The sequence below is a fragment of the Rhinoderma darwinii genome, unplaced genomic scaffold, assembly GCF_050947455.1.
Source record: "Rhinoderma darwinii isolate aRhiDar2 unplaced genomic scaffold, aRhiDar2.hap1 Scaffold_621, whole genome shotgun sequence".
In the NCBI taxonomy this organism is placed as follows: domain Eukaryota; kingdom Metazoa; phylum Chordata; class Amphibia; order Anura; family Rhinodermatidae; genus Rhinoderma; species Rhinoderma darwinii.
Genome location: NW_027464177.1, coordinates 79,636 through 100,245, shown reverse-complemented (window position 1 = coordinate 100,245; position 20,610 = coordinate 79,636). Strand labels below are relative to the sequence as shown.

The following is a 20,610-nucleotide window of genomic DNA, read 5'->3' as shown; positions in this document are numbered from 1 at the left end:
GCCTCAGAGATAAAAGCCTGGGCCCAGGCAGTGTTGGTCAGTGCTGCTCAGCAGGCAGCACTGGACTGGACTGGATTACAGCTGATACAAGGTGTGAAGGAACAAGGGGTGGCTGTGGGCATGCACTTGCTGCCGCTGCCAGTGTTTATCTGCATGGCAGCAGGGCATTTGGGCGTTGCCAGGAAGGCGTTTTTATGTAGATTCCTCCTCTTTCAGCACTGCATTGTGGTGCAAGCAAAAGAAGCAAATCCTGTCTGGCTTCCTCTCCGGCCTTTATTCACCTCCCGTGTAGCTGTGAGTGTGTGAGCCTGCAGGGCCCCATGGAATTGCCTAGAAGTAGGCTGAATCGCTGCAAGGGCTGAACAGCAGTATCGGGCAGGCTCGGGCAACGCGCGGCCCGTTCGGGTTATCGCTTCTCGGCCTTTTGGCTAAGATCAAGTGTAGTATCTGTTCTTATCAGTTTAATATCTGATACGTCCCCTATCTGGGGACCATATATTAAATGGATTTTTAGAACAGGGAGATGGAAATAGAGCTTGCTCTGTCCACTCCACGCATTGACCTGGTATTGCAGTATTTCCAGGACCGGTGCACCCTTTCCTTATGTGTTGACTAAAAGCAGATTCCAAAAGTGTTTTTTGTCTTTGCTATTGTTTCTGTCTTTCTGAAGGGATCTCCCCTTTTAATCCCATTATTTCAACACCTGTTGGACAATGCATGAGTGATAATGAGCTCATTGATTAAATGCAATTAATGAATAGATTGCCACCTCTTGTTGTGTGTCGTCTGTGTTTCTGTGTTTCCGGCATTTCACATTGGAACACCTCATTCACCTTCCTTGTCTTCTCTCCGCCCTCCCTTTTAGGTAAGTTAAAGAGCTGCACCTGAGCCAGCCACTGATTGATTGATTGATTGATTGATTGATTGATTGATGCAGCACAACAGTCAAATAGTGGAGTGGAGTAGGGGAACAGCAAACAGCCAATAAAGCAGCCCGCCCGCTCGCCTGCCCGCCACAATGGACCTACCTGTGTACACTAGATGGATGTGATGGAATGTACTGTCGTCCCTACATTTCAAGAAGAAGTAAGAATTGCAGTTGCAACAAAGCCTTGCTTGCCTACAAAGAGAGCAGCAATTTGGATTTGTTACTATGTTACCTAGAAGAATAACAAACTGTGCAAGGATGGAGGTTGTAGGAGCAAGGAGAAGTTGTCTGTAAAGTTGGTGGATGCCTATTTTCCATTTTGCAGTCCCTTGTCTCCCTCTTGTGGCCTCCTGGAGGCAACTAGCTGTGCAAAAAAAAGACAGCCTGGCGGCCGGCTGTTGCAGTGTTGCCCTCTCAGGCAACACTGAGTGACTGACTGAGCCTCACCGTCTTATATAAAGTTCAGACGGAACTTTGCACGTGTCATAGTGGAGCCCTCAGGATTCCAGAGCCAGCTTTCTGACATCATAATGGGGCCTCAGAGATAAAAGCCTGGGCCCAGGCAGTGTTGGTCAGTGCTGCTCAGCAGGCAGCACTGGACTGGACTGGATTACAGCTGATACAAGGTGTGAAGGAACAAGGGGTGGCTGTGGGCATGCACTTGCTGCCGCTGCCAGTGTTTATCTGCATGGCAGCAGGGCATTTGGGCGTTGCCAGGAAGGCGTTTTTATGTAGATTCCTCCTCTTTCAGCACTGCATTGTGGTGCAAGCAAAAGAAGCAAATCCTGTCTGGCTTCCTCTCCGGCCTTTATTCACCTCCCGTGTAGCTGTGAGTGTGTGAGCCTGCAGGGCCCCATGGAATTGCCTAGAAGTAGGCTGAATCGCTGCAAGGGCTGAACAGCAGTATCGGGCAGGCTCGGGCAACGCGCGGCCCGTTCGGGTTATCGCTTCTCGGCCTTTTGGCTAAGATCAAGTGTAGTATCTGTTCTTATCAGTTTAATATCTGATACGTCCCCTATCTGGGGACCATATATTAAATGGATTTTTAGAACAGGGAGATGGAAATAGAGCTTGCTCTGTCCACTCCACGCATTGACCTGGTATTGCAGTATTTCCAGGACCGGTGCACCCTTTCCTTATGTGTTGACTAAAAGCAGATTCCAAAAGTGTTTTTTGTCTTTGCTATTGTTTCTGTCTTTCTGAAGGGATCTCCCCTTTTAATCCCATTATTTCAACACCTGTTGGACAATGCATGAGTGATAATGAGCTCATTGATTAAATGCAATTAATGAATAGATTGCCACCTCTTGTTGTGTGTCGTCTGTGTTTCTGTGTTTCCGGCATTTCACATTGGAACACCTCATTCACCTTCCTTGTCTTCTCTCCGCCCTCCCTTTTAGGTAAGTTAAAGAGCTGCACCTGAGCCAGCCACTGATTGATTGATTGATTGATTGATTGATGCAGCACAACAGTCAAATAGTGGAGTGGAGTAGGGGAACAGCAAACAGCCAATAAAGCAGCCCGCCCGCTCGCCTGCCCGCCACAATGGACCTACCTGTGTACACTAGATGGATGTGATGGAATGTACTGTCGTCCCTACATTTCAAGAAGAAGTAAGAATTGCAGTTGCAACAAAGCCTTGCTTGCCTACAAAGAGAGCAGCAATTTGGATTTGTTACTATGTTACCTAGAAGAATAACAAACTGTGCAAGGATGGAGGTTGTAGGAGCAAGGAGAAGTTGTCTGTAAAGTTGGTGGATGCCTATTTTCCATTTTGCAGTCCCTTGTCTCCCTCTTGTGGCCTCCTGGAGGCAACTAGCTGTGCAAAAAAAAGACAGCCTGGCGGCCGGCTGTTGCAGTGTTGCCCTCTCAGGCAACACTGAGTGACTGACTGAGCCTCACCGTCTTATATAAAGTTCAGACGGAACTTTGCACGTGTCATAGTGGAGCCCTCAGGATTCCAGAGCCAGCTTTCTGACATCATAATGGGGCCTCAGAGATAAAAGCCTGGGCCCAGGCAGTGTTGGTCAGTGCTGCTCAGCAGGCAGCACTGGACTGGACTGGATTACAGCTGATACAAGGTGTGAAGGAACAAGGGGTGGCTGTGGGCATGCACTTGCTGCCGCTGCCAGTGTTTATCTGCATGGCAGCAGGGCATTTGGGCGTTGCCAGGAAGGCGTTTTTATGTAGATTCCTCCTCTTTCAGCACTGCATTGTGGTGCAAGCAAAAGAAGCAAATCCTGTCTGGCTTCCTCTCCGGCCTTTATTCACCTCCCGTGTAGCTGTGAGTGTGTGAGCCTGCAGGGCCCCATGGAATTGCCTAGAAGTAGGCTGAATCGCTGCAAGGGCTGAACAGCAGTATCGGGCAGGCTCGGGCAACGCGCGGCCCGTTCGGGTTATCGCTTCTCGGCCTTTTGGCTAAGATCAAGTGTAGTATCTGTTCTTATCAGTTTAATATCTGATACGTCCCCTATCTGGGGACCATATATTAAATGGATTTTTAGAACAGGGAGATGGAAATAGAGCTTGCTCAGTCCACTCCACGCATTGACCTGGTATTGCAGTATTTCCAGGACCGGTGCACCCTTTCCTTATGTGTTGACTAAAAGCAGATTCCAAAAGTGTTTTTTGTCTTTGCTATTGTTTCTGTCTTTCTGAAGGGATCTCCCCTTTTAATCCCATTATTTCAACACCTGTTGGACAATGCATGAGTGATAATGAGCTCATTGATTAAATGCAATTAATGAATAGATTGCCACCTCTTGTTGTGTGTCGTCTGTGTTTCTGTGTTTCCGGCATTTCACATTGGAACACCTCATTCACCTTCCTTGTCTTCTCTCCGCCCTCCCTTTTAGGTAAGTTAAAGAGCTGCACCTGAGCCAGCCACTGATTGATTGATTGATTGATTGATTGATTGATTGATTGATTGATTGATTGATTGATTGATTGATTGATTGATTGATTGATTGATGCAGCACAACAGTCAAATAGTGGAGTGGAGTAGGGGAACAGCAAACAGCCAATAAAGCAGCCCGCCCGCTCGCCTGCCCGCCACAATGGACCTACCTGTGTACACTAGATGGATGTGATGGAATGTACTGTCGTCCCTACATTTCAAGAAGAAGTAAGAATTGCAGTTGCAACAAAGCCTTGCTTGCCTACAAAGAGAGCAGCAATTTGGATTTGTTACTATGTTACCTAGAAGAATAACAAACTGTGCAAGGATGGAGGTTGTAGGAGCAAGGAGAAGTTGTCTGTAAAGTTGGTGGATGCCTATTTTCCATTTTGCAGTCCCTTGTCTCCCTCTTGTGGCCTCCTGGAGGCAACTAGCTGTGCAAAAAAAAGACAGCCTGGCGGCCGGCTGTTGCAGTGTTGCCCTCTCAGGCAACACTGAGTGACTGACTGAGCCTCACCGTCCTATATAAAGTTCAGACGGAACTTTGCACGTGTCATAGTGGAGCCCTCAGGATTCCAGAGCCAGCTTTCTGACATCATAATGGGGCCTCAGAGATAAAAGCCTGGGCCCAGGCAGTGTTGGTCAGTGCTGCTCAGCAGGCAGCACTGGACTGGACTGGATTACAGCTGATACAAGGTGTGAAGGAACAAGGGGTGGCTGTGGGCATGCACTTGCTGCCGCTGCCAGTGTTTATCTGCATGGCAGCAGGGCATTTGGGCGTTGCCAGGAAGGCGTTTTTATGTAGATTCCTCCTCTTTCAGCACTGCATTGTGGTGCAAGCAAAAGAAGCAAATCCTGTCTGGCTTCCTCTCCGGCCTTTATTCACCTCCCGTGTAGCTGTGAGTGTGTGAGCCTGCAGGGCCCCATGGAATTGCCTAGAAGTAGGCTGAATCGCTGCAAGGGCTGAACAGCAGTATCGGGCAGGCTCGGGCAACGCGCGGCCCGTTCGGGTTATCGCTTCTCGGCCTTTTGGCTAAGATCAAGTGTAGTATCTGTTCTTATCAGTTTAATATCTGATACGTCCCCTATCTGGGGACCATATATTAAATGGATTTTTAGAACAGGGAGATGGAAATAGAGCTTGCTCTGTCCACTCCACGCATTGACCTGGTATTGCAGTATTTCCAGGACCGGTGCACCCTTTCCTTATGTGTTGACTAAAAGCAGATTCCAAAAGTGTTTTTTGTCTTTGCTATTGTTTCTGTCTTTCTGAAGGGATCTCCCCTTTTAATCCCATTATTTCAACACCTGTTGGACAATGCATGAGTGATAATGAGCTCATTGATTAAATGCAATTAATGAATAGATTGCCACCTCTTGTTGTGTGTCGTCTGTGTTTCTGTGTTTCCGGCATTTCACATTGGAACACCTCATTCACCTTCCTTGTCTTCTCTCCGCCCTCCCTTTTAGGTAAGTTAAAGAGCTGCACCTGAGCCAGCCACTGATTGATTCATTGATTGATTGATTGATTGATTGATTGATTGATTGATGCAGCACAACAGTCAAATAGTGGAGTGGAGTAGGGGAACAGCAAACAGCCAATAAAGCAGCCCGCCCGCTCGCCTGCCCGCCACAATGGACCTACCTGTGTACACTAGATGGATGTGATGGAATGTACTGTCGTCCCTACATTTCAAGAAGAAGTAAGAATTGCAGTTGCAACAAAGCCTTGCTTGCCTACAAAGAGAGCAGCAATTTGGATTTGTTACTATGTTACCTAGAAGAATAACAAACTGTGCAAGGATGGAGGTTGTAGGAGCAAGGAGAAGTTGTCTGTAAAGTTGGTGGATGCCTATTTTCCATTTTGCAGTCCCTTGTCTCCCTCTTGTGGCCTCCTGGAGGCAACTAGCTGTGCAAAAAAAAGACAGCCTGGCGGCCGGCTGTTGCAGTGTTGCCCTCTCAGGCAACACTGAGTGACTGACTGAGCCTCACCGTCTTATATAAAGTTCAGACGGAACTTTGCACGTGTCATAGTGGAGCCCTCAGGATTCCAGAGCCAGCTTTCTGACATCATAATGGGGCCTCAGAGATAAAAGCCTGGGCCCAGGCAGTGTTGGTCAGTGCTGCTCAGCAGGCAGCACTGGACTGGACTTGATTACAGCTGATACAAGGTGTGAAGGAACAAGGGGTGGCTGTGGGCATGCACTTGCTGCCGCTGCCAGTGTTTATCTGCATGGCAGCAGGGCATTTGGGCGTTGCCAGGAAGGCGTTTTTATGTAGATTCCTCCTCTTTCAGCACTGCATTGTGGTGCAAGCAAAAGAAGCAAATCCTGTCTGGCTTCCTCTCCGGCCTTTATTCACCTCCCGTGTAGCTGTGAGTGTGTGAGCCTGCAGGGCCCCATGGAATTGCCTAGAAGTAGGCTGAATCGCTGCAAGGGCTGAACAGCAGTATCGGGCAGGCTCGGGCAACGCGCGGCCCGTTCGGGTTATCACTTCTCGGCCTTTTGGCTAAGATCAAGTGTAGTATCTGTTCTTATCAGTTTAATATCTGATACGTCCCCTATCTGGGGACCATATATTAAATGGATTTTTAGAACAGGGAGATGGAAATAGAGCTTGCTCTGTCCACTCCACGCATTGACCTGGTATTGCAGTATTTCCAGGACCGGTGCACCCTTTCCTTATGTGTTGACTAAAAGCAGATTCCAAAAGTGTTTTTTGTCTTTGCTATTGTTTCTGTCTTTCTGAAGGGATCTCCCCTTTTAATCCCATTATTTCAACACCTGTTGGACAATGCATGAGTGATAATGAGCTCATTGATTAAATGCAATTAATGAATAGATTGCCACCTCTTGTTGTGTGTCGTCTGTGTTTCTGTGTTTCCGGCATTTCACATTGGAACACCTCATTCACCTTCCTTGTCTTCTCTCCGCCCTCCCTTTTAGGTAAGTTAAAGAGCTGCACCTGAGCCAGCCACTGATTGATTGATTGATTGATTGATTGATTGATTGATGCAGCACAACAGTCAAATAGTGGAGTGGAGTAGGGGAACAGCAAACAGCCAATAAAGCAGCCCGCCCGCTCGCCTGCCCGCCACAATGGACCTACCTGTGTACACTAGATGGATGTGATGGAATGTACTGTCGTCCCTACATTTCAAGAAGAAGTAAGAATTGCAGTTGCAACAAAGCCTTGCTTGCCTACAAAGAGAGCAGCAATTTGGATTTGTTACTATGTTACCTAGAAGAATAACAAACTGTGCAAGGATGGAGGTTGTAGGAGCAAGGAGAAGTTGTCTGTAAAGTTGGTGGATGCCTATTTTCCATTTTGCAGTCCCTTGTCTCCCTCTTGTGGCCTCCTGGAGGCAACTAGCTGTGCAAAAAAAAGACAGCCTGGCGGCCGGCTGTTGCAGTGTTGCCCTCTCAGGCAACACTGAGTGACTGACTGAGCCTCACCGTCTTATATAAAGTTCAGACGGAACTTTGCACGTGTCATAGTGGAGCCCTCAGGATTCCAGAGCCAGCTTTCTGACATCATAATGGGGCCTCAGAGATAAAAGCCTGGGCCCAGGCAGTGTTGGTCAGTGCTGCTCAGCAGGCAGCACTGGACTGGACTGGATTACAGCTGATACAAGGTGTGAAGGAACAAGGGGTGGCTGTGGGCATGCACTTGCTGCCGCTGCCAGTGTTTATCTGCATGGCAGCAGGGCATTTGGGCGTTGCCAGGAAGGCGTTTTTATGTAGATTCCTCCTCTTTCAGCACTGCATTGTGGTGCAAGCAAAAGAAGCAAATCCTGTCTGGCTTCCTCTCCGGCCTTTATTCACCTCCCGTGTAGCTGTGAGTGTGTGAGCCTGCAGGGCCCCATGGAATTGCCTAGAAGTAGGCTGAATCGCTGCAAGGGCTGAACAGCAGTATCGGGCAGGCTCGGGCAACGCGCGGCCCGTTCGGGTTATCGCTTCTCGGCCTTTTGGCTAAGATCAAGTGTAGTATCTGTTCTTATCAGTTTAATATCTGATACGTCCCCTATCTGGGGACCATATATTAAATGGATTTTTAGAACAGGGAGATGGAAATAGAGCTTGCTCTGTCCACTCCACGCATTGACCTGGTATTGCAGTATTTCCAGGACCGGTGCACCCTTTCCTTATGTGTTGACTAAAAGCAAATTCCAAAAGTGTTTTTTGTCTTTGCTATTGTTTCTGTCTTTCTGAAGGGATCTCCCCTTTTAATCCCATTATTTCAACACCTGTTGGACAATGCATGAGTGATAATGAGCTCATTGATTAAATGCAATTAATGAATAGATTGCCACCTCTTGTTGTGTGTCGTCTGTGTTTCTGTGTTTCCGGCATTTCACATTGGAACACCTCATTCACCTTCCTTGTCTTCTCTCCGCCCTCCCTTTTAGGTAAGTTAAAGAGCTGCACCTGAGCCAGCCACTGATTGATTGATTGATTGATTGATTGATTGATTGATTGATTGATTGATTGATTGATTGATTGATTGATTGATTGATGCAGCACAACAGTCAAATAGTGGAGTGGAGTAGGGGAACAGCAAACAGCCAATAAAGCAGCCCGCCCGCTCGCCTGCCCGCCACAATGGACCTACCTGTGTACACTAGATGGATGTGATGGAATGTACTGTCGTCCCTACATTTCAAGAAGAAGTAAGAATTGCAGTTGCAACAAAGCCTTGCTTGCCTACAAAGAGAGCAGCAATTTGGATTTGTTACTATGTTACCTAGAAGAATAACAAACTGTGCAAGGATGGAGGTTGTAGGAGCAAGGAGAAGTTGTCTGTAAAGTTGGTGGATGCCTATTTTCCATTTTGCAGTCCCTTGTCTCCCTCTTGTGGCCTCCTGGAGGCAACTAGCTGTGCAAAAAAAAGACAGCCTGGCGGCCGGCTGTTGCAGTGTTGCCCTCTCAGGCAACACTGAGTGACTGACTGAGCCTCACCGTCTTATATAAAGTTCAGACGGAACTTTGCACGTGTCATAGTGGAGCCCTCAGGATTCCAGAGCCAGCTTTCTGACATCATAATGGGGCCTCAGAGATAAAAGCCTGGGCCCAGGCAGTGTTGGTCAGTGCTGCTCAGCAGGCAGCACTGGACTGGACTGGATTACAGCTGATACAAGGTGTGAAGGAACAAGGGGTGGCTGTGGGCATGCACTTGCTGCCGCTGCCAGTGTTTATCTGCATGGCAGCAGGGCATTTGGGCGTTGCCAGGAAGGCGTTTTTATGTAGATTCCTCCTCTTTCAGCACTGCATTGTGGTGCAAGCAAAAGAAGCAAATCCTGTCTGGCTTCCTCTCCGGCCTTTATTCACCTCCCGTGTAGCTGTGAGTGTGTGAGCCTGCAGGGCCCCATGGAATTGCCTAGAAGTAGGCTGAATCGCTGCAAGGGCTGAACAGCAGTATCGGGCAGGCTCGGGCAACGCGCGGCCCGTTCGGGTTATCGCTTCTCGGCCTTTTGGCTAAGATCAAGTGTAGTATCTGTTCTTATCAGTTTAATATCTGATACGTCCCCTATCTGGGGACCATATATTAAATGGATTTTTAGAACAGGGAGATGGAAATAGAGCTTGCTCTGTCCACTCCACGCATTGACCTGGTATTGCAGTATTTCCAGGACCGGTGCACCCTTTCCTTATGTGTTGACTAAAAGCAGATTCCAAAAGTGTTTTTTGTCTTTGCTATTGTTTCTGTCTTTCTGAAGGGATCTCCCCTTTTAATCCCATTATTTCAACACCTGTTGGACAATGCATGAGTGATAATGAGCTCATTGATTAAATGCAATTAATGAATAGATTGCCACCTCTTGTTGTGTGTCGTCTGTGTTTCTGTGTTTCCGGCATTTCACATTGGAACACCTCATTCACCTTCCTTGTCTTCTCTCCGCCCTCCCTTTTAGGTAAGTTAAAGAGCTGCACCTGAGCCAGCCACTGATTGATCGATTGATTGATTGATTGATTGATTGATTGATTGATTGATTGATTGATGCAGCACAACAGTCAAATAGTGGAGTGGAGTAGGGGAACAGCAAACAGCCAATAAAGCAGCCCGCCCGCTCGCCTGCCCGCCACAATGGACCTACCTGTGTACACTAGATGGATGTGATGGAATGTACTGTCGTCCCTACATTTCAAGAAGAAGTAAGAATTGCAGTTGCAACAAAGCCTTGCTTGCCTACAAAGAGAGCAGCAATTTGGATTTGTTACTATGTTACCTAGAAGAATAACAAACTGTGCAAGGATGGAGGTTGTAGGAGCAAGGAGAAGTTGTCTGTAAAGTTGGTGGATGCCTATTTTCCATTTTGCAGTCCCTTGTCTCCCTCTTGTGGCCTCCTGGAGGCAACTAGCTGTGCAAAAAAAAGACAGCCTCGCGGCCGGCTGTTGCAGTGTTGCCCTCTCAGGCAACACTGAGTGACTGACTGAGCCTCACCGTCTTATATAAAGTTCAGACGGAACTTTGCACGTGTCATAGTGGAGCCCTCAGGATTCCAGAGCCAGCTTTCTGACATCATAATGGGGCCTCAGAGATAAAAGCCTGGGCCCAGGCAGTGTTGGTCAGTGCTGCTCAGCAGGCAGCACTGGACTGGACTGGATTACAGCTGATACAAGGTGTGAAGGAACAAGGGGTGGCTGTGGGCATGCACTTGCTGCCGCTGCCAGTGTTTATCTGCATGGCAGCAGGGCATTTGGGCGTTGCCAGGAAGGCGTTTTTATGTAGATTCCTCCTCTTTCAGCACTGCATTGTGGTGCAAGCAAAAGAAGCAAATCCTGTCTGGCTTCCTCTCCGGCCTTTATTCACCTCCCGTGTAGCTGTGAGTGTGTGAGCCTGCAGGGCCCCATGGAATTGCCTAGAAGTAGGCTGAATCGCTGCAAGGGCTGAACAGCAGTATCGGGCAGGCTCGGGCAACGCGCGGCCCGTTCGGGTTATCGCTTCTCGGCCTTTTGGCTAAGATCAAGTGTAGTATCTGTTCTTATCAGTTTAATATCTGATACGTCCCCTATCTGGGGACCATATATTAAATGGATTTTTAGAACAGGGAGATGGAAATAGAGCTTGCTCTGTCCACTCCACGCATTGACCTGGTATTGCAGTATTTCCAGGACCGGTGCACCCTTTCCTTATGTGTTGACTAAAAGCAGATTCCAAAAGTGTTTTTTGTCTTTGCTATTGTTTCTGTCTTTCTGAAGGGATCTCCCCTTTTAATCCCATTATTTCAACACCTGTTGGACAATGCATGAGTGATAATGAGCTCATTGATTAAATGCAATTAATGAATAGATTGCCACCTCTTGTTGTGTGTCGTCTGTGTTTCTGTGTTTCCGGCATTTCACATTGGAACACCTCATTCACCTTCCTTGTCTTCTCTCCGCCCTCCCTTTTAGGTAAGTTAAAGAGCTGCACCTGAGCCAGCCACTGATTGATTGATTGATTGATTGATTGATTGATTGATTGATTGATTGATTGATTGATGCAGCACAACAGTCAAATAGTGGAGTGGAGTAGGGGAACAGCAAACAGCCAATAAAGCAGCCCGCCCGCTCGCCTGCCCGCCACAATGGACCTACCTGTGTACACTAGATGGATGTGATGGAATGTACTGTCGTCCCTACATTTCAAGAAGAAGTAAGAATTGCAGTTGCAACAAAGCCTTGCTTGCCTACAAAGAGAGCAGCAATTTGGATTTGTTACTATGTTACCTAGAAGAATAACAAACTGTGCAAGGATGGAGGTTGTAGGAGCAAGGAGAAGTTGTCTGTAAAGTTGGTGGATGCCTATTTTCCATTTTGCAGTCCCTTGTCTCCCTCTTGTGGCCTCCTGGAGGCAACTAGCTGTGCAAAAAAAAGACAGCCTGGCGGCCGGCTGTTGCAGTGTTGCCCTCTCAGGCAACACTGAGTGACTGACTGAGCCTCACCGTCTTATATAAAGTTCAGACGGAACTTTGCACGTGTCATAGTGGAGCCCTCAGGATTCCAGAGCCAGCTTTCTGACATCATAATGGGGCCTCAGAGATAAAAGCCTGGGCCCAGGCAGTGTTGGTCAGTGCTGCTCAGCAGGCAGCACTGGACTGGACTGGATTACAGCTGATACAAGGTGTGAAGGAACAAGGGGTGGCTGTGGGCATGCACTTGCTGCCGCTGCCAGTGTTTATCTGCATGGCAGCAGGGCATTTGTGCGTTGCCAGGAAGGCGTTTTTATGTAGATTCCTCCTCTTTCAGCACTGCATTGTGGTGCAAGCAAAAGAAGCAAATCCTGTCTGGCTTCCTCTCCGGCCTTTATTCACCTCCCGTGTAGCTGTGAGTGTGTGAGCCTGCAGGGCCCCATGGAATTGCCTAGAAGTAGGCTGAATCGCTGCAAGGGCTGAACAGCAGTATCGGGCAGGCTCGGGCAACGCGCGGCCCGTTCGGGTTATCGCTTCTCGGCCTTTTGGCTAAGATCAAGTGTAGTATCTGTTCTTATCAGTTTAATATCTGATACGTCCCCTATCTGGGGACCATATATTAAATGGATTTTTAGAACAGGGAGATGGAAATAGAGCTTGCTCTGTCCACTCCACGCATTGACCTGGTATTGCAGTATTTCCAGGACCGGTGCACCCTTTCCTTATGTGTTGACTAAAAGCAGATTCCAAAAGTGTTTTTTGTCTTTGCTATTGTTTCTGTCTTTCTGAAGGGATCTCCCCTTTTAATCCCATTATTTCAACACCTGTTGGACAATGCATGAGTGATAATGAGCTCATTGATTAAATGCAATTAATGAATAGATTGCCACCTCTTGTTGTGTGTCGTCTGTGTTTCTGTGTTTCCGGCATTTCACATTGGAACACCTCATTCACCTTCCTTGTCTTCTCTCCGCCCTCCCTTTTAGGTAAGTTAAAGAGCTGCACCTGAGCCAGCCACTGATTGATTGATTGATTGATTGATTGATTGATTGATTGATTGATGCAGCACAACAGTCAAATAGTGGAGTGGAGTAGGGGAACAGCAAACAGCCAATAAAGCAGCCCGCCCGCTCGCCTGCCCGCCACAATGGACCTACCTGTGTACACTAGATGGATGTGATGGAATGTACTGTCGTCCCTACATTTCAAGAAGAAGTAAGAATTGCAGTTGCAACAAAGCCTTGCTTGCCTACAAAGAGAGCAGCAATTTGGATTTGTTACTATGTTACCTAGAAGAATAACAAACTGTGCAAGGATGGAGGTTGTAGGAGCAAGGAGAAGTTGTCTGTAAAGTTGGTGGATGCCTATTTTCCATTTTGCAGTCCCTTGTCTCCCTCTTGTGGCCTCCTGGAGGCAACTAGCTGTGCAAAAAAAAGACAGCCTGGCGGCCGGCTGTTGCAGTGTTGCCCTCTCAGGCAACACTGAGTGACTGACTGAGCCTCACCGTCTTATATAAAGTTCAGACGGAACTTTGCACGTGTCATAGTGGAGCCCTCAGGATTCCAGAGCCAGCTTTCTGACATCATAATGGGGCCTCAGAGATAAAAGCCTGGGCCCAGGCAGTGTTGGTCAGTGCTGCTCAGCAGGCAGCACTGGACTGGACTGGATTACAGCTGATACAAGGTGTGAAGGAACAAGGGGTGGCTGTGGGCATGCACTTGCTGCCGCTGCCAGTGTTTATCTGCATGGCAGCAGGGCATTTGGGCGTTGCCAGGAAGGCGTTTTTATGTAGATTCCTCCTCTTTCAGCACTGCATTGTGGTGCAAGCAAAAGAAGCAAATCCTGTCTGGCTTCCTCTCCGGCCTTTATTCACCTCCCGTGTAGCTGTGAGTGTGTGAGCCTGCAGGGCCCCATGGAATTGCCTAGAAGTAGGCTGAATCGCTGCAAGGGCTGAACAGCAGTATCGGGCAGGCTCGGGCAACGCGCGGCCCGTTCGGGTTATCGCTTCTCGGCCTTTTGGCTAAGATCAAGTGTAGTATCTGTTCTTATCAGTTTAATATCTGATACGTCCCCTATCTGGGGACCATATATTAAATGGATTTTTAGAACAGGGAGATGGAAATAGAGCTTGCTCTGTCCACTCCACGCATTGACCTGGTATTGCAGTATTTCCAGGACCGGTGCACCCTTTCCTTATGTGTTGACTAAAAGCAGATTCCAAAAGTGTTTTTTGTCTTTGCTATTGTTTCTGTCTTTCTGAAGGGATCTCCCCTTTTAATCCCATTATTTCAACACCTGTTGGACAATGCATGAGTGATAATGAGCTCATTGATTAAATGCAATTAATGAATAGATTGCCACCTCTTGTTGTGTGTCGTCTGTGTTTCTGTGTTTCCGGCATTTCACATTGGAACACCTCATTCACCTTCCTTGTCTTCTCTCCGCCCTCCCTTTTAGGTAAGTTAAAGAGCTGCACCTGAGCCAGCCACTGATTGATTGATTGATTGATTGATTGATTGATTGATTGATTGATTGATTGATGCAGCACAACAGTCAAATAGTGGAGTGGAGTAGGGGAACAGCAAACAGCCAATAAAGCAGCCCGCCCGCTCGCCTGCCCGCCACAATGGACCTACCTGTGTACACTAGATGGATGTGATGGAATGTACTGTCGTCCCTACATTTCAAGAAGAAGTAAGAATTGCAGTTGCAACAAAGCCTTGCTTGCCTACAAAGAGAGCAGCAATTTGGATTTGTTACTATGTTACCTAGAAGAATAACAAACTGTGCAAGGATGGAGGTTGTAGGAGCAAGGAGAAGTTGTCTGTAAAGTTGGTGGATGCCTATTTTCCATTTTGCAGTCCCTTGTCTCCCTCTTGTGGCCTCCTGGAGGCAACTAGCTGTGCAAAAAAAAGACAGCCTGGCGGCCGGCTGTTGCAGTGTTGCCCTCTCAGGCAACACTGAGTGACTGACTGAGCCTCACCGTCTTATATAAAGTTCAGACGGAACTTTGCACGTGTCATAGTGGAGCCCTCAGGATTCCAGAGCCAGCTTTCTGACATCATAATGGGGCCTCAGAGATAAAAGCCTGGGCCCAGGCAGTGTTGGTCAGTGCTGCTCAGCAGGCAGCACTGGACTGGACTGGATTACAGCTGATACAAGGTGTGAAGGAACAAGGGGTGGCTGTGGGCATGCACTTGCTGCCGCTGCCAGTGTTTATCTGCATGGCAGCAGGGCATTTGGGCGTTGCCAGGAAGGCGTTTTTATGTAGATTCCTCCTCTTTCAGCACTGCATTGTGGTGCAAGCAAAAGAAGCAAATCCTGTCTGGCTTCCTCTCCGGCCTTTATTCACCTCCCGTGTAGCTGTGAGTGTGTGAGCCTGCAGGGCCCCATGGAATTGCCTAGAAGTAGGCTGAATCGCTGCAAGGGCTGAACAGCAGTATCGGGCAGGCTCGGGCAACGCGCGGCCCGTTCGGGTTATCGCTTCTCGGCCTTTTGGCTAAGATCAAGTGTAGTATCTGTTCTTATCAGTTTAATATCTGATACGTCCCCTATCTGGGGACCATATATTAAATGGATTTTTAGAACAGGGAGATGGAAATAGAGCTTGCTCTGTCCACTCCACGCATTGACCTGGTATTGCAGTATTTCCAGGACCGGTGCACCCTTTCCTTATGTGTTGACTAAAAGCAGATTCCAAAAGTGTTTTTTGTCTTTGCTATTGTTTCTGTCTTTCTGAAGGGATCTCCCCTTTTAATCCCATTATTTCAACACCTGTTGGACAATGCATGAGTGATAATGAGCTCATTGATTAAATGCAATTAATGAATAGATTGCCACCTCTTGTTGTGTGTCGTCTGTGTTTCTGTGTTTCCGGCATTTCACATTGGAACACCTCATTCACCTTCCTTGTCTTCTCTCCGCCCTCCCTTTTAGGTAAGTTAAAGAGCTGCACCTGAGCCAGCCACTGATTGATTGATTGATTGATTGATTGATTGATTGATTGATTGATTGATTGATTGATTGATGCAGCACAACAGTCAAATAGTGGAGTGGAGTAGGGGAACAGCAAACAGCCAATAAAGCAGCCCGCCCGCTCGCCTGCCCGCCACAATGGACCTACCTGTGTACACTAGATGGATGTGATGGAATGTACTGTCGTCCCTACATTTCAAGAAGAAGTAAGAATTGCAGTTGCAACAAAGCCTTGCTTGCCTACAAAGAGAGCAGCAATTTGGATTTGTTACTATGTTACCTAGAAGAATAACAAACTGTGCAAGGATGGAGGTTGTAGGAGCAAGGAGAAGTTGTCTGTAAAGTTGGTGGATGCCTATTTTCCATTTTGCAGTCCCTTGTCTCCCTCTTGTGGCCTCCTGGAGGCAACTAGCTGTGCAAAAAAAAGACAGCCTGGCGGCCGGCTGTTGCAGTGTTGCCCTCTCAGGCAACACTGAGTGACTGACTGAGCCTCACCGTCTTATATAAAGTTCAGACGGAACTTTGCACGTGTCATAGTGGAGCCCTCAGGATTCCAGAGCCAGCTTTCTGACATCATAATGGGGCCTCAGAGATAAAAGCCTGGGCCCAGGCAGTGTTGGTCAGTGCTGCTCAGCAGGCAGCACTGGACTGGACTGGATTACAGCTGATACAAGGTGTGAAGGAACAAGGGGTGGCTGTGGGCATGCACTTGCTGCCGCTGCCAGTGTTTATCTGCATGGCAGCAGGGCATTTGGGCGTTGCCAGGAAGGCGTTTTTATGTAGATTCCTCCTCTTTCAGCACTGCATTGTGGTGCAAGCAAAAGAAGCAAATCCTGTCTGGCTTCCTCTCCGGCCTTTATTCACCTCCCGTGTAGCTGTGAGTGTGTGAGCCTGCAGGGCCCCATGGAATTGCCTAGAAGTAGGCTGAATCGCTGCAAGGGCTGAACAGCAGTATCGGGCAGGCTCGGGCAACGCGCGGCCCGTTCGGGTTATCGCTTCTCGGCCTTTTGGCTAAGATCAAGTGTAGTATCTGTTCTTATCAGTTTAATATCTGATACGTCCCCTATCTGGGGACCATATATTAAATGGATTTTTAGAACAGGGAGATGGAAATAGAGCTTGCTCTGTCCACTCCACGCATTGACCTGGTATTGCAGTATTTCCAGGACCGGTGCACCCTTTCCTTATGTGTTGACTAAAAGCAGATTCCAAAAGTGTTTTTTGTCTTTGCTATTGTTTCTGTCTTTCTGAAGGGATCTCCCCTTTTAATCCCATTATTTCAACACCTGTTGGACAATGCATGAGTGATAATGAGCTCATTGATTAAATGCAATTAATGAATAGATTGCCACCTCTTGTTGTGTGTCGTCTGTGTTTCTGTGTTTCCGGCATTTCACATTGGAACACCTCATTCACCTTCCTTGTCTTCTCTCCGCCCTCCCTTTTAGGTAAGTTAAAGAGCTGCACCTGAGCCAGCCACTGATTGATTGATTGATTGATTGATTGATTGATTGATTGATTGATTGATTGATTGATGCAGCACAACAGTCAAATAGTGGAGTGGAGTAGGGGAACAGCAAACAGCCAATAAAGCAGCCCGCCCGCTCGCCTGCCCGCCACAATGGACCTACCTGTGTACACTAGATGGATGTGATGGAATGTACTGTCGTCCCTACATTTCAAGAAGAAGTAAGAATTGCAGTTGCAACAAAGCCTTGCTTGCCTACAAAGAGAGCAGCAATTTGGATTTGTTACTATGTTACCTAGAAGAATAACAAACTGTGCAAGGATGGAGGTTGTAGGAGCAAGGAGAAGTTGTCTGTAAAGTTGGTGGATGCCTATTTTCCATTTTGCAGTCCCTTGTCTCCCTCTTGTGGCCTCCTGGAGGCAACTAGCTGTGCAAAAAAAAGACAGCCTGGCGGCCGGCTGTTGCAGTGTTGCCCTCTCAGGCAACACTGAGTGACTGACTGAGCCTCACCGTCTTATATAAAGTTCAGACGGAACTTTGCACGTGTCATAGTGGAGCCCTCAGGATTCCAGAGCCAGCTTTCTGACATCATAATGGGGCCTCAGAGATAAAAGCCTGGGCCCAGGCAGTGTTGGTCAGTGCTGCTCAGCAGGCAGCACTGGACTGGACTTGATTACAGCTGATACAAGGTGTGAAGGAACAAGGGGTGGCTGTGGGCATGCACTTGCTGCCGCTGCCAGTGTTTATCTGCATGGCAGCAGGGCATTTGGGCGTTGCCAGGAAGGCGTTTTTATGTAGATTCCTCCTCTTTCAGCACTGCATTGTGGTGCAAGCAAAAGAAGCAAATCCTGTCTGGCTTCCTCTCCGGCCTTTATTCACCTCCCGTGTAGCTGTGAGTGTGTGAGCCTGCAGGGCCCCATGGAATTGCCTAGAAGTAGGCTGAATCGCTGCAAGGGCTGAACAGCAGTATCGGGCAGGCTCGGGCAACGCGCGGCCCGTTCGGGTTATCACTTCTCGGCCTTTTGGCTAAGATCAAGTGTAGTATCTGTTCTTATCAGTTTAATATCTGATACGTCCCCTATCTGGGGACCATATATTAAATGGATTTTTAGAACAGGGAGATGGAAATAGAGCTTGCTCTGTCCACTCCACGCATTGACCTGGTATTGCAGTATTTCCAGGACCGGTGCACCCTTTCCTTATGTGTTGACTAAAAGCAGATTCCAAAAGTGTTTTTTGTCTTTGCTATTGTTTCTGTCTTTCTGAAGGGATCTCCCCTTTTAATCCCATTATTTCAACACCTGTTGGACAATGCATGAGTGATAATGAGCTCATTGATTAAATGCAATTAATGAATAGATTGCCACCTCTTGTTGTGTGTCGTCTGTGTTTCTGTGTTTCCGGCATTTCACATTGGAACACCTCATTCACCTTCCTTGTCTTCTCTCCGCCCTCCCTTTTAGGTAAGTTAAAGAGCTGCACCTGAGCCAGCCACTGATTGATTGATTGATTGATTGATTGATTGATTGATGCAGCACAACAGTCAAATAGTGGAGTGGAGTAGGGGAACAGCAAACAGCCAATAAAGCAGCCCGCCCGCTCGCCTGCCCGCCACAATGGACCTACCTGTGTACACTAGATGGATGTGATGGAATGTACTGTCGTCCCTACATTTCAAGAAGAAGTAAGAATTGCAGTTGCAACAAAGCCTTGCTTGCCTACAAAGAGAGCAGCAATTTGGATTTGTTACTATGTTACCTAGAAGAATAACAAACTGTGCAAGGATGGAGGTTGTAGGAGCAAGGAGAAGTTGTCTGTAAAGTTGGTGGATGCCTATTTTCCATTTTGCAGTCCCTTGTCTCCCTCTTGTGGCCTCCTGGAGGCAACTAGCTGTGCAAAAAAAAGACAGCCTGGCGGCCGGCTGTTGCAGTGTTGCCCTCTCAGGCAACACTGAGTGACTGACTGAGCCTCACCGTCTTATATAAAGTTCAGACGGAACTTTGCACGTGTCATAGTGGAGCCCTCAGGATTCCAGAGCCAGCTTTCTGACATCATAATGGGGCCTCAGAGATAAAAGCCTGGGCCCAGGCAGTGTTGGTCAGTGCTGCTCAGCAGGCAGCACTGGACTGGACTGGATTACAGCTGATACAAGGTGTGAAGGAACAAGGGGTGGCTGTGGGCATGCACTTGCTGCCGCTGCCAGTGTTTATCTGCATGGCAGCAGGGCATTTGGGCGTTGCCAGGAAGGCGTTTTTATGTAGATTCCTCCTCTTTCAGCACTGCATTGTGGTGCAAGCAAAAGAAGCAAATCCTGTCTGGCTTCCTCTCCGGCCTTTATTCACCTCCCGTGTAGCTGTGAGTGTGTGAGCCTGCAGGGCCCCATGGAATTGCCTAGAAGTAGGCTGAATCGCTGCAAGGGCTGAACAGCAGTATCGGGCAGGCTCGGGCAACGCGCGGCCCGTTCGGGTTATCGCTTCTCGGCCTTTTGGCTAAGATCAAGTGTAGTATCTGTTCTTATCAGTTTAATATCTGATACGTCCCCTATCTGGGGACCATATATTAAATGGATTTTTAGAACAGGGAGATGGAAATAGAGCTTGCTCTGTCCACTCCACGCATTGACCTGGTATTGCAGTATTTCCAGGACCGGTGCACCCTTTCCTTATGTGTTGACTAAAAGCAAATTCCAAAAGTGTTTTTTGTCTTTGCTATTGTTTCTGTCTTTCTGAAGGGATCTCCCCTTTTAATCCCATTATTTCAACACCTGTTGGACAATGCATGAGTGATAATGAGCTCATTGATTAAATGCAATTAATGAATAGATTGCCACCTCTTGTTGTGTGTCGTCTGTGTTTCTGTGTTTCCGGCATTTCACATTGGAACACCTCATTCACCTTCCTTGTCTTCTCTCCGCCCTCCCTTTTAGGTAAGTTAAAGAGCTGCACCTGAGCCAGCCACTGATTGATTGATTGATTGATTGATTGATTGATTGATTGATTGATTGATTGATTGATGCAGCACAACAGTCAAATAGTGGAGTGGAGTAGGGGAACAGCAAACAGCCAATAAAGCAGCCCGCCCGCTCGCCTGCCCGCCACAATGGACCTACCTGTGTACACTAGATGGATGTGATGGAATGTACTGTCGTCCCTACATTTCAAGAAGAAGTAAGAATTGCAGTTGCAACAAAGCCTTGCTTGCCTACAAAGAGAGCAGCAATTTGGATTTGTTACTATGTTACCTAGAAGAATAACAAACTGTGCAAGGATGGAGGTTGTAGGAGCAAGGAGAAGTTGTCTGTAAAGTTGGTGGATGCCTATTTTCCATTTTGCAGTCCCTTGTCTCCCTCTTGTGGCCTCCTGGAGGCAACTAGCTGTGCAAAAAAAAGACAGCCTGGCGGCCGGCTGTTGCAGTGTTGCCCTCTCAGGCAACACTGAGTGACTGACTGAGCC

At 47.8% G+C, this 20,610-nt stretch overlaps 14 non-coding genes across 14 annotated transcripts; all 14 read left to right on the top strand.

Annotated features, from left to right (window-relative positions):
* The first annotated feature begins 408 nt into the window (after positions 1 to 408).
* On the top strand, positions 409 to 599 carry LOC142726252 (U2 spliceosomal RNA). The gene has a single exon (XR_012876719.1). It is a non-coding gene; the product is annotated as a U2 spliceosomal RNA (small nuclear RNA).
* A 1,272-nt stretch (positions 600 to 1,871) lies between these two features.
* LOC142726251 (U2 spliceosomal RNA) lies at positions 1,872 to 2,062 on the top strand. The gene has a single exon (XR_012876718.1). It is a non-coding gene; the product is annotated as a U2 spliceosomal RNA (small nuclear RNA).
* A 1,264-nt stretch (positions 2,063 to 3,326) lies between these two features.
* LOC142726286 (U2 spliceosomal RNA) lies at positions 3,327 to 3,517 on the top strand. Its single transcript, XR_012876750.1, has one exon. It is a non-coding gene; the product is annotated as a U2 spliceosomal RNA (small nuclear RNA).
* Positions 3,518 to 4,837: 1,320 nt separating this feature from the next.
* On the top strand, positions 4,838 to 5,028 carry LOC142726250 (U2 spliceosomal RNA). Its single transcript, XR_012876717.1, has one exon. It is a non-coding gene; the product is annotated as a U2 spliceosomal RNA (small nuclear RNA).
* Positions 5,029 to 6,312: 1,284 nt separating this feature from the next.
* On the top strand, positions 6,313 to 6,503 carry LOC142726277 (U2 spliceosomal RNA). The gene has a single exon (XR_012876742.1). It is a non-coding gene; the product is annotated as a U2 spliceosomal RNA (small nuclear RNA).
* A 1,272-nt stretch (positions 6,504 to 7,775) lies between these two features.
* LOC142726249 (U2 spliceosomal RNA) lies at positions 7,776 to 7,966 on the top strand. Its single transcript, XR_012876716.1, has one exon. It is a non-coding gene; the product is annotated as a U2 spliceosomal RNA (small nuclear RNA).
* Positions 7,967 to 9,278: 1,312 nt separating this feature from the next.
* Positions 9,279 to 9,469, top strand: LOC142726341 (U2 spliceosomal RNA). The gene has a single exon (XR_012876799.1). It is a non-coding gene; the product is annotated as a U2 spliceosomal RNA (small nuclear RNA).
* Positions 9,470 to 10,761: 1,292 nt separating this feature from the next.
* LOC142726340 (U2 spliceosomal RNA) lies at positions 10,762 to 10,952 on the top strand. Its single transcript, XR_012876798.1, has one exon. It is a non-coding gene; the product is annotated as a U2 spliceosomal RNA (small nuclear RNA).
* Positions 10,953 to 12,244: 1,292 nt separating this feature from the next.
* Positions 12,245 to 12,435, top strand: LOC142726339 (U2 spliceosomal RNA). The gene has a single exon (XR_012876797.1). It is a non-coding gene; the product is annotated as a U2 spliceosomal RNA (small nuclear RNA).
* A 1,280-nt stretch (positions 12,436 to 13,715) lies between these two features.
* LOC142726338 (U2 spliceosomal RNA) lies at positions 13,716 to 13,906 on the top strand. Its single transcript, XR_012876796.1, has one exon. It is a non-coding gene; the product is annotated as a U2 spliceosomal RNA (small nuclear RNA).
* A 1,288-nt stretch (positions 13,907 to 15,194) lies between these two features.
* On the top strand, positions 15,195 to 15,385 carry LOC142726337 (U2 spliceosomal RNA). Its single transcript, XR_012876795.1, has one exon. It is a non-coding gene; the product is annotated as a U2 spliceosomal RNA (small nuclear RNA).
* Positions 15,386 to 16,681: 1,296 nt separating this feature from the next.
* LOC142726335 (U2 spliceosomal RNA) lies at positions 16,682 to 16,872 on the top strand. The gene has a single exon (XR_012876793.1). It is a non-coding gene; the product is annotated as a U2 spliceosomal RNA (small nuclear RNA).
* Positions 16,873 to 18,164: 1,292 nt separating this feature from the next.
* LOC142726276 (U2 spliceosomal RNA) lies at positions 18,165 to 18,355 on the top strand. Its single transcript, XR_012876741.1, has one exon. It is a non-coding gene; the product is annotated as a U2 spliceosomal RNA (small nuclear RNA).
* Positions 18,356 to 19,627: 1,272 nt separating this feature from the next.
* On the top strand, positions 19,628 to 19,818 carry LOC142726333 (U2 spliceosomal RNA). The gene has a single exon (XR_012876792.1). It is a non-coding gene; the product is annotated as a U2 spliceosomal RNA (small nuclear RNA).
* The last annotated feature ends 792 nt before the right edge of the window (positions 19,819 to 20,610 follow it).